We start from the raw sequence: 13,185 nt of genomic DNA on the forward strand, positions 1-13,185 counted from the left end.
GGGCTTCCAGATGCCCATGTTCGCAGTAAGATTACGTCATTCAAAATTTGATGCCTCTGCGTACCGCTGTTTTATCACAATGCGGGAAACATACATAAATTTATGCAGATTCTTCATTATTTAATTTCTTCATAAATATAATGCAGGGCGATAATATTTGGTGGCAACAGTTTGAAAAGTGATACAGCTTTTTAGATATTTCAACGGAAAATGCCAAAACGAAAACATTAGTTCCTCAGGAACAAAGCCCCTTTGTACTAAAAATCTGAAAACGATAATTTTTACCCTTATTTTTCCGAGTGGCAACTGTCTCGCGCGCTGAAAATAAAAATGCTTCATTTTAAAAAGTGTCCATCGCTCGCTTTCAAATCGTAGAAATGGTTAATCAAAATTTTGTAAGTTTTACAAAATATGAAATAGAAATAGCATTGTCAAACTTTAAATATATTATTATTATATAAAATCATATTCTGACGTTGAAAAAAGCACGCGATTACATGTAACGTCACTGTATATCGAAACTATTTCGTTAGTGCAACCATTTTAATAAATAGCTGCTGTTGGAATTTTTTTTTTTTTTTTTTTTGTTTGTTTCAGATTCAGATAATTGATACGGTATGTTACTGTGACGATAATTCTTTTTTTTTTTTTTTTTTTTTTTTTTTTTTTGATATAGAAGAAAAGTTTCTGTGTTATATTGAATTTAAATCATGATGTCTTACGTACTAATCTGAAGTGTCAAAAGTTTCTTTTTCTTGTGTTAGCAACAAAAACATTATTTACGAATTGGTTGTTGCTTGGAAAGAATAAACTCACTTTATTCATATTGAAATATTCTTATGCGTTTTCTTTTCAAGTGTATAAAGAACATATAAATTTTGTTTTGGCCGTCTTTTAATGACAAGACAATAATTCATATCAATTTATAAGCATTAAAATTTTATATAAAAATTTACGAATATTTCGGAAAGTAAGTAATCTCCTTTCTTTTCTATTTAAAAAAAGTCAACGCATGATTTGAAATTGCAAAGAGTATGTAGCCGCTTTATCATATTAGCACAATTCACAATTTGAATTTTTATCAGAAAATTTTGTTTCTAGTGTTAAAACAAATTTCATTCCTACTGCTCAAACCGTATCTAGCAATTAATCAATGAAAATAATTCTCGTATAGTGACGAAAACCACTGATTTTCGAGGGTGGTATGTTTTGTTAACTTATTTTAAACGTTTGATTTGTTTGTTATACATATAATATTAAAAGTGTTTTAATACTTCAGCTTGTACTTATAAGAAGTAAAAAATTTCGTTTGCTTAGATTTTATGACTTTAAATTTTCCATTTAAAATGGCCACAATACCAAATTGCAACAATTATAAGCCTTTTAGTCATTCTAGAAAGTTCTGGGTCTGACTACATATCGAATACTCAGGCATTTCATACCATGGCGGGATCGCGAATCCAGAAAATGAGGATCATATAATATCCGTTACACATATATGAAAATATCTGATGTGAACACGCCATGACTTCCTTCTACGACCTATTAAATTTTACACATTTTTTTTCCGCATTTCATTTAAATTTATTTTGTCCAGCTTCGTAAGAGATACATTTTTCATTCAATTAATTCGTTTTTATTTCGGGGCAAGGCAAAAGTACATAAAAACGCAAAATCTTCATTAAAAATAGTAAAATACAGAAAAAGATAGAACACCAAATACAGTTTAAAACAATTAAAAAAGAAATTTTTACGATTAAAAATTAGAGCTTGTACGCCAAAACAAGCAATTCGGCCGGCGTGCATGAAGACAGATGTTTTGGTGCACAAAATTGAAAGTTAACGTTTTATGCCACTGCGCTAAAAGACACTCAGATTGATACATCAGTTTACTTAATTCATTATTCTACTCAAGGAGGTTAGAATAGAAGGAGGGAGGGTTCTCAGTTTCCTCCACTATCGGGGAACGAAACTCCGCCGAACAAGCGACGTCCATGTTTGTGACTTCAAAACATTGCATTACGGCAGTGAAATGTACGTGTTTCTAAGCTGTTCCGTGCATTTATTTTCCAGTAAAATTATGTTAAATTTATAATGAAATCCCCCGCTATTGTTGAATTTTTGTTTTAAAGTAATAAAGATGATATCCATAATTTACTATGTACAGCAAATTGTTAAGAAATAGTTCGAAATCTAAATGCATGCGCATAACATTAAAGCCTTTAAAAAATGATGTTTCTGCATATTTCACGGATTCGCTTAGGTTAAAAAATAAATCTTAATAAAATAAAACAGAATTCATTGATTTCAGTTTATGCGCATTTCATATTTATAAATCTCAAAGAAACTGCCTTTAATTAAATTGAATTACAGAAATACACCTATATAAGTTTTTGGATACATCTTTCCACATGTTCAATTGTGTAAATATTTTACTTAATTTTATCACTATATGCTCAGAAATTTGTAAGTTTATACAAAAATTTTTAACAACAGAACAGTTTATCTTAACTTTAAAAAATGAATAATAATTAATATATAAAGAAAAGCATTGCTTTATTTAACACCTTTACAATTAATAAAAATAGTAACAATTGATTTCTTACTTTTCATGAAAGTTATAAAACGAATTAACTAAAACGTTCAAATTATACAATTTAAATCCTACCATATAGAATTGTATCTTAAGGAACGAAGATACCAGCTATAAACAGAAACATTAAAATGTATTTAATATATTTTGATTATAGTTATATTAAATAACCTATTTTAAGTCCTTTTTTTCACATCTGGAAAGAAAACCACATGACATTGTGATATTTTTTGACATAGTTGTCATATTACATAAAAAAAAAGAAAATTAATACTTACGTGTGAAAAATAATGCCCGGAATTTTTTTCGAGAATCTATTTATGCATCCATATGCAATACAAGCTGACATGCTTCAAAAAGAAAAGAAAAAAATGTTGCAATGACAGACTTCCTTGCACAAGTCACGGTGATAATAGGAAGATGGCCGCCAAGTTTCACCGTTTTAGTTGAACCTTCCCTCCTTCTATTCTAACCTCCTTGATTCTACTACGAGTTTCAATGTAAACAAATGGCGGCCTCGTTAAACCACTTTAACTTTTAAACTGTTGATATTTCGGTAACTATTGCATGTATAGAATAGAAGAGAAACACGCCAATGTGACAATCAAAATCGCAATAACAACCTTGTAATCAGACCATATAGAATTGTATCTTAAGGAACGAAGATACCAGCTATAAACAGAAACATTAAAATGTATTTAATATATTTTGATTATAGTTATATTAAATAACCTATTTTAAGTCCTTTTTTTCACATCTGGAAAGAAAACCACATGACATTGTGATATTTTTTGACATAGTTGTCATATTACATAAAAAAAAAGAAAATTAATACTTACGTGTGAAAAATAATGCCCGGAATTTTTTTCGAGAATCTATTTATGCATCCATATGCAATACAAGCTGACATGCTTCAAAAAGAAAAGAAAAAAATAATAAATAGTAATTATTAATATTGATTACATAATTATTAATTAATTTGACAATAATTAACTATTTAATTTTAAAATTATTAATGACTTTAATAGTCATTTTATTTATTTATTTACTTATCTTTCTTCTTTTCTGACGGCCTTCCATACGGCTTTTAATTTTAGAAATTTAACCCTGTATATATATAAAACAACTTTTTGGAGCAACAGCTCCTGGTAACTTTTAGGCGAGCTTATTACAATTTCTAATTTACTTATTTTGCAGCATATTGCGCAAGATGTTTTCTAGACCAAAAAATTTCCTAAACAATATTGATTAATTGATTATATTATCTCCTCAGTTTAATTAAAGTAGAATTATTTTAAAAGAGTGAATATGTTTGCAACGAAAAACGGAGGTTCACATTTACGTTTTATAGCAGTCCCATACACAAAATTTCAACGTTCTGAGGCCACTCGTTTTTTGAAATAGGCGAGATACACGTACGTACGTGCGCACAGACGTCACAAAAAAAATCTCTTCTGAATCTATTTTAGAATATGTTTTGAAAAAAAAAAAAAAAATTATTCTATCCACATGCACAAATGTTGCTCAAAAACATCCTTCAAATGTATTCGAGGGCGGTAAAATGGATATTTTCGTTGAAATATGATGCCCAAAGTCTTTCGGTATTACAGGACCTAATTACAGGACGGCAGCAGTTTTGGGCGGGGGATCATATTAAATGATATAAAGTTGTATTGGTCATACTATATAATTCAAACTCAAGAAAGAAATCTTAAAAATTTTCTGATAAAAGATTCGTATGTTCCCTCCGAATTAATTACGCAAATTGCAAATCAAGGAACTGCATTGTATTGCGTTGTATCCCTGATAATTTTAAGCTTGCTGTGTTCGTGGTTTTCCCCATGTGTAACGTGTATACGAGCCAGTTTCCCTTAGAAAGTCCTCCACGAAGGCATCCCTCCCCTTAGGCAGATAACCCTCGAGGCTTTGCCATGATTAAATAACTTAACCTAACCTATCCTAAACTTGCTGTGATATATATTAAACGCAAATAAATATACCGAATGGGTACTTTTTTGTTATCGGAACCGGATTCAGAAATATACGCAGTGTAAAAACAAAAAAAGGGGGGTCAGTTCTATATCTTCCGTTCTACTGGGCCGATTGACGAAATTCTGCTTGCGTTTTTCATATCTCGAAAGCGCGACTTAGGATATGTATTAGATTTATATATAGCATTGTTTTAATATAGGTATTTTGACAAAAAATCGGACGTTTTCTGAAATGATATGACAATTTTTTTCCATATTTCGATTCTACGACTCAAATTATGCCAAAGTGCCAAGTTCTGTAAAAATCGCTCGAGTAGTTTTTGAAAATTTAGCTCTCAAATTTTAGCTCCTCAATGTTGATTGAATTTGATATATATTTCTTAATATCTCCTTTTTTTATTAAACTTACTTGATTCCTTCTTACAGAATTCGAAATTTAGTCTTAATTCAAATATAATTCGCCCATTTTTTATAATTTATTAAAAAAAATTTTATTATTAAATATTTTTTTATAAATTTTTCGAAAACAATTTTGTATTATAACCCATAACATTTTTAATATCATCTTATAGTAGATGTATTTCTAAGCATATCTGAAAAAAATCAAAAATTTATTTTGATTTTTTGCGTATATGCTTAGAAAGTTAGTTTTTTTAGTTTAGCATTCAAACTTTCAATTTTCGCTTAGTTTTTTTATTCAAAATTTCCTAAGATATACGTAAATTTACATTAGGAAAAAAAAAAAAAAAAAAGGGGGAAAGAGTAATTATAGTTTACTATAAACTAAGAATTCAGCCATGTGAATTAGCCTTGGCGCAAACTGAAAAAATGCGCCAAAATATTTTTTTTAAATTTCTCCATAAATTTCTCACCAAAAATTGCAATAGCTAGGTATAATTTGATTCTTCGTATCCAAAAACGGAAAATGATTGATATGATATTTCAGAAAAAGTCCGATTTTGTGTCAAAATACATATGTTAGAATAATACTATATACAAATCTAATATATATTTCAAGTCGCGCTTTCAAGACATGAAAACACAATTTTAATTTCGTCAATCGGCCCAGTAAAACTGGAGATATAGAACTGTCCCCTTTTTTAGTCCAAAGGGGCTTTGTCCCTGAAGGACTATTGTTTTCGTTTTGCGATTTTGCGTTGGATCACTATAAATGTCCGTTTCACTTTTCAAACTGTTGCCACCGAATGTTAGAGGCCAGCATTATATTTGAAGAAATTAAATAATGAAAAATCTGCATAAATGTATGTATATTTCTCGCATTGTGATAAAACAACGGTACATAGAGCCATCGAATTTTTAATGACGTAATCCTACTGCGAATATGGGCATGTGAAAACCCAAATTTGAAATTTGGAATTTGTTTTATTATAGATTTCATATTTTGTAAAACTTTAACGAATTTTTGATTGAAAAACTCAAGGATTTCAAAGCGAGCAATGGCAACGTTGTACAGAAAAAACACCTTTATCTCCAAAGCGCGAGACTCTGTATCGGAAATTCTAAAGATATTGTTACGAATTTGGTATTTAAAAAGCTAATGTTAGTTCAATTATAAATTAAATGGTTTTATTTCCCGCGCAGTGCAGCGCGTGACGAATATTAAAAGAAAGCTAAGCCGGAAAATTGAAAATAGAAGAGCGCGTGCATTAAACATTTAATAAATATCTCTTTTTGATTTTGAGAAAGTACTAGAAAATTCTCGCGCGTGATTTTAAAATCTTATAAAAGGAGGAAAACTTCTCAGTTCGTGGTAGTTGCTTAGTTTGTTGTTGTTTAGAAAACTACTCATGTTGATTGTAGCGAATTCGCGGATTAGCTTTCTTGAGCTGTTTTGAATTACGTTCTATTGGACATTTGAGTAGTTAGAAGATAACTACTGTGAGATTTTGTAATGCTGCATGATAATTTGAGAAAATTTAAGCATTTTTGTTGTGATAATAATAAATTTTTGTTCATTTTTCATCGGACTTGTGCATTCATTTCATAACGAACCCGTACGCACGCAACAATATGCTCAATTTGAAACTATTTTGCGATATTGCTCTTGAACTGAATTTTATGGTTTAAGTGCGAAGAACGTGATATTTAATAAATAAAGGTAACAGACAAAATGTTAAAAAAATGCCCCTTTGGGCGTCATTTAAAATCTGAAACCTTTCACATTTTTTTTTATTTATTTGGTTTTGCGCAGGGTACATATGTAAGCACGTCTTTATACATGCATGTATGTAGAATATATAGATGCACACCTGAGCACCTATTTTTATAAATAAGTGCACCTATCTGATTCTGGTCGTGATAACAGAAGATTACGGCCAAATTTTTATTGAATTTGTGGTTTTCCCAAAGCTATTGAATAAATGCGTCATTGAAAAAAGTACGTCAAATAAATGGTAGCAAATTTCTAACAGAGTTGCGAAATAGCTGCAAAGTTTTCCGTCATAGGAAGTTTAATAGCTGCGCGAAATCATATTTGGAGGCATCCGGACAACAGTTTCTTAAGGAAAAAACCCATTTTTTAAATTCTGGAAGGTAAACGAAATTCTTAAGCTCTTGTCATTTATCACGATTGCTGCAATTACGCTTTAGGAATTTTTCTCGCATTGTCTACGGTCATTACAGTAGAGGGGGGTTGAGAAAAACTTGCAACATGAACTTTCCTGGTGTACGCAGTTCTTCCTTTCATCCGCGTCATGTTCCCTTTCATGATGTCTGAAACTTTTGTTTTGACTTTTTTCCCTGTTTTAAAAAGCACTCTTCTTCCTGAAATTTGTCAGCCTTGAACAAAACAAAATATTCTACTCAAGGTTCAAAAAGTTGAAAGGGCGAAGTGAAAGTTCCTCCCCCCCCGCATTGACGTAAGTTTTGCTGTTCTTGAAAATTTACCAAATTTTTAATATCTGCAGCCAATATTTTATTTTAATTCAAAATTATGCATTTTATAATGAAGCCAGAATTTAAAACAATACAATTTTAGTTAATAAGATGTGTTTCAACAAGTAAAACTCAAATGAAAACCAACAAAAAGTATATTCTTTTTGTTCTTGAAACAAATATGAATGCAGTTCGAAGGGTAAGAAATGGATGGAATATTTCCTTGAGCTAAATCAGTTAACAAATCAGTAATCGAGGAAAAGCTACTATTTTCCTTCAAGATGAGCGATATTGTGTTATTATTTCTTTCATCGCATTGTTCTCAAAAGGATGCAGTCTCATTTTCTGTTCATCTTAAGGATTTAAGAATGTTACTTCCCTATTAGAAAGCGACATATCTAAAGCGACATTTGAAAGACATGTTAGAAATGACGTTGAATGACATGTTATAAAGCGACATTTGCTCAAGCAATAAAATATAACACTCAATTAAGTAAAGGAAATTGTATAGAAAAAAACAACAGAAATAAAACATTTGCTACAATAAGTGACGTTTTTCAAAGGTTTCAGGTGCATTGCTTACGTAGATTTTATTTAATCATTTCAGGTATCATATAATTTCAGAAAATATCTTAAAAATTAAAAAGAAAAAATCGGTAATTTTCCGTTTCGCCGGCGCAAGTTTCGCCAAGCCGACTTTTTTGGCGACAACATACAGTATACACATAAAAAATGTTAACAAATGTTAGATTTAAGAATTTTTTATTTTGAAGGCATTAACATTTTAATATGGTTTAAAATTTTGTAAAAGGCCAATAAATAAAGACAATAAATTTGTAAAAAGACATTAAGAATTTACTTTGCTTTCATGGTTCAACATGAATCATCATCACGTGACCCCAAGTGATCTTATCTCACGTAAACTACACTACAAAAATCTAATTCTCTCAGTAATTATCTACATTAATTTCAAGTTAAATCATAATTTCGAATACAAGTTTAAATGCAAGAATTATTTCACTTCGTACGAATAGCTTACTCAGAAATTATGTAAAACCGCAGTGCTTTACTTCGCTTGTGCATTCTCGTTAGAATTAATGAATTTAACCCTTGATTTTGCCTTTTCTATATTTTCGCCTTCGGGTGAGCGATGTGATTGCATCCTAATTAATTACCGCGAATGTCTTAGGACATAATATTTAACTATCTTTGTAGATATTCTATGTAACTGTATGCCAGTATTGAAAGAAACAATCAATCTGGTAAGAAATGGCTGCGACTTGTTTTGAAAATGAGGCATAAAAGGTTACCAGCGAAGATATTCTGTTTGGCATCAGTTGTACCATTATTGGCGACTTGATCGTTTGCGCCGGCAAAACGAAAAAGTACCGAAAAACCTAGTAAAAACAAAAATTTAAGATTTTGTAATGCACTGTTTACAGTTTTAAATTGAAATCAGAGAAACGAAAGTGATGCTACTCTGTTGTTGTTGTTGACTAATTGCTGACTTGGTCTGACCTACAATTGCTCCGGAGCCAGCTCCGGTACTTCTAGTTTCGGGAATAATTCATAATTCTAGCCGCCACTTCTTTGATATAACAGAACAATTTCTGTAGAAATTTGATCTTGAAAACTTTATTTTTAGTAATAAAATTATAATAAAAATCGCTTAATTTATCTTAATTTATTTATCTTAAGTTTAATTTATCTCTTTGCATTTTATTAAATTTTAATGATATAGTTACTTTAAGCATTAATTATTTAATTATTTTAATAAAATTTGTTTAAAGATTTTAATAAGCATTTCATTTATTTATTTATTCCTGTTCCTCATTCCTGAAGTCATCCATAGGGTTCCGGTACTTCTAATTTTAGAAATTAAGCCCGGGTCCCAAACGCACGAAATTCCTCATGGCAAGGACCGCAAGATACGTCTGTCATTGTCAACAAATTTGAGCACCTTACAGGTTATAGTGAGATTTTAACTCAGTCCCCCCCCCCCCAATTTCGAAAGAGAGCACCGCGAGGGCGGGAGGGGTTCGAGTGTCTCCTACCCCTTACCCCTACCACCAACCTCTCGAGAGGACTTTCGGCTCGCCGCCCCCATGCCGCTTGGATACTATACGTTTACAAAAATCCATTCCTTCTCTGGGATTCGAACCCTGGCCCCTCAGCACGGCACTCAGAGACGCTAACACTATACCGGTTGGGCGGCGTTATTAATCTAATCCTATTATCGAATTTCACCCAAAGATCGAATTTCACAGAATGCAGATGGGCTTACTGAACAGTTCTTTAAATACAAGGACATAAACGAGTCCTTATATTTAAAGATATATCTGAATATATATATATATAAATATATATTTGAATTAAATATAAACAAACGAAATAAAACTGTTTCGTTTGCAGAAGCTCATTTTCATTTTAACAAGCTTCACTACCTTTGGCATAAAATACGCCCCCCTCTGAAGCTGCTATGCGGTAAAGGGATTTAAGATTTCACCTAACAGAGGGATTACTTGTCGATGTACTTGAAAACTTGAAGTAAAGCAAACTTTACTTTGATAAGTTCTTTTTCCATGAAAGATATCATGCTGTTTTTGGCACCTCAGACATCCCCGGGGAGTTACCACACTTACATAACCTCGAGAAACTTTCCAACAAGAAAATCCAAAAATTTAAAAACAAATTTGAGACCCTAATCTTGAGACTGCAACAAAGCGAATCTTGTTTACAGAGAGTGCGAATTTTAGTTTCATATGATTCGACTAAGAAAACTTTAATATTACAATGAATCTTAAATAGAGCATTCTGATGCTCGCACGCAGGCACCAGTTCTTCCGCCTGCCAGTAACCAAGCTGTAAAGTCATTGAATATTGATAGTATCGGTACGGATTCGAATCCCGAATGCAAGGGCGTCTTTGTGTGTAACGTGTATACGAGCCAGTTTCCCTTAGAAAGCCCTCAAGAAGGCATACCTCTCCTTAACCAGATAGTCCTCGAGTGCTCTGTCATAATCAAATAAACCAAACACCAGTTCTTTCTCACCGCATATGCTGCAAATCTGGTTAATTGTGTGTTTGCTGCCTTTGTTTCTACTACCCCCTTTTCTTTTAACTCTTAGAAAACCGAAGGTTTATGTAACATGTATGCTTAAAACACTGAGAAGTCCGAAATACCTTTCGAGATTCACAACAATTTCCTCCCCTCACTGTCCATAACGCACAAAGAGGTGTGAAGATTTCAAACGTGTCGCGCAACCTACAGATAAGAAACCACAAATAAATCCTTTTAGGACAAGCTACCTGCAGTAAACTGATATAGTGCATTTGGAGAAACTGCACTTACTATTGCATACTTGAAGGGGACGGAAAGAAAACAACGTTGCAATCTCGGCCGTTTCGAGCGGTTGTGGTCGTTTGAATGAAAGGCTGTCTCGGGAGTTTTGGGCTTTAAATGGTTTATTAAGTAAGACACAACACACGAGGTGGAAGATCTGCCTAAGGACAGAAATCTCTTCTGGAGAACTTTTCCAAGGAAAGATGGCTAGTATTTATGTTACGCTTGGAAACATTAAGCAGTCAGCCTATTCTCCAGGGTTTGAACTCGGTTGCTCGATTTTAAAAGTATGAAGATTTCTGATACATGGATAGAAAGCATGCATGAAACAATTTCTAAATTGAGATCTATCTGTGGACGTTTATTTAAGAATATTACCAAATCAGATCGTGTGTTATGTCAACTGAATTGAGGCATAAAACTAAATATTTATGAAACAGGGAGCGAGCGTCAACTGAAAACTATAACAGGACCTGTGACTGATTGCAATTCAAACAAGACAAACTATTTACAGAACTTCTCTTGTTCTAATCTTATACTAGGTTAATAATTTCGAAGTAGTTAGTTTAATAGTTTCATTCTCTTTAGTTAGGGTTTGAAATTCAAAACCCTAAAAGCAGGCATTTTAGCTTGTAATAGACTGCGGCATTAGCTTTATGTAAGTCAGCTTTGTTACATGTAATAACTCCTGAATAATTCCTGGTAAGCTAAGCTGATAGCAACTGAGGAACAGCTATTGAGTTGTCCGTTAGTTTGTAAATTCGACTTGGGGATTAGTAATCTTTAGTAACTGATTATATTTCTTTGTTTCCGTTTCATGTTAATTAGATTTTGATAGCGCTCAAAGATGATAATTCGTCAAATGATAAATTAACCAGAGGCAGGTTAAGTGGATCTGACAAAAAAAGTTAAGTTTGTTTATTGCAGAATGATGGAAAATTGCTATCACAAACTATCAACATAAAGACAAAGCTGCCAATGCAAAATTCACATAGGGAAGTGCATGTTTGTGAAACATACAAATGTATGTGTGGGTGTAAATTGATAATATATATATTTAAACTAGCGGGCAAGTCCACCAGATGAGCGGGCTGCGGCCAAAGCAAAATTTCCAAGTTCTTTGTACGCCTGAAAAGCAAATGCATATAAACATTTCACTATGAATGAGATCAGCTCATTTTTATTCGTAAATCATTATTTTGCTGCCAAACCAGGAAACAAAATCCTTTGATATTTTAGGTTAATACATTTGACATCTGATTTAAATTTATCAGGTTCTATGTTCCGTCTAACCTTCTTCGGGAACATGCAAGGACCTGACTCGGAACAGAGAGCTTACTAAAGCTATGTTCAAAACTGTGGGAAGCAGACAGGATACACAAGAAGGGTATACAAAACCCTTTATTTTTCTCTATTTACAATAACTTCCGTACTTCGGAATACAATGACCCACCACTTGTGGTCTAAACGTAAGAATATAAAAAAATAAAACTAAACTCTAATTTAACTTTAAAATAATAAACGTGGAAGATCGGCCTTATATTAACAGGAAGCGTATGTAGTACAGAGAACTGTGAACACTACAATACGTTTAAAAATTATCAAGAGTTAATCCTCTGGCCTGGACGGCAACCAGCAACTGAGTAAACTTCTAAGGTAAGCGGCCTGCTTCGACTCACTGCTTCCTCTCTCTCGCTTGGCAAAAAGCCACAACTTAAATACTTGGCGTTCGCCAGACAAACTTTGCATAAACACTTTAACGCTTATAATTCTGGCCGGAAGTAGAAAATAAGAAGTGATAGTAAAGATTTAAAATAAAATAAACGTTAGTAAAACTTAAGATCCTTACAAATTTACTATAAGAACTTTTTTTCACCATCAATAAAAGAATAAACATAGAAATAGCATACCGTAACAGTTATCCTAACCTGAAACAAAATAGTTGCCAACAGCAGCTATTTATTCAAAATACTGACATTAGCGAAACCTTTTCGACATAGCGTCACATACAATCGCGTGCTTTCTTCAGCATCAGAACATGCCACTATATATAATAATAAAATATTTAATGTTCGGCAATGCTATTTTTATTTCACATTTTGTAGAACTGACAAATTTTTTAGTAACAAACTCTAAGGTTTGAAAGCGGGCAGCGGCAAAACTTTTCTAAATAAAGCAGATTATTACACAAGACTGCTGCGACTAGGCAAAATGAATGCGAAAATTAGCCTTTTCAAAGTTCTTAATTATTAGTTCTTAATTATTGGCTGATTAAAGTTGTACGAAGATGAGAATAATCGAAATAGCTACCCACTAATTTTTGGAATCCGGAGATAATCTCTACGAAAACACAACAACCCGCC

The sequence above is a fragment of the Stegodyphus dumicola genome, chromosome 12 (assembly GCF_044657685.1).
Source record: "Stegodyphus dumicola isolate Sdum_Otavi_A_Nest chromosome 12, ASM4465768v1".
NCBI lineage: Eukaryota > Metazoa > Arthropoda > Arachnida > Araneae > Eresidae > Stegodyphus > Stegodyphus dumicola.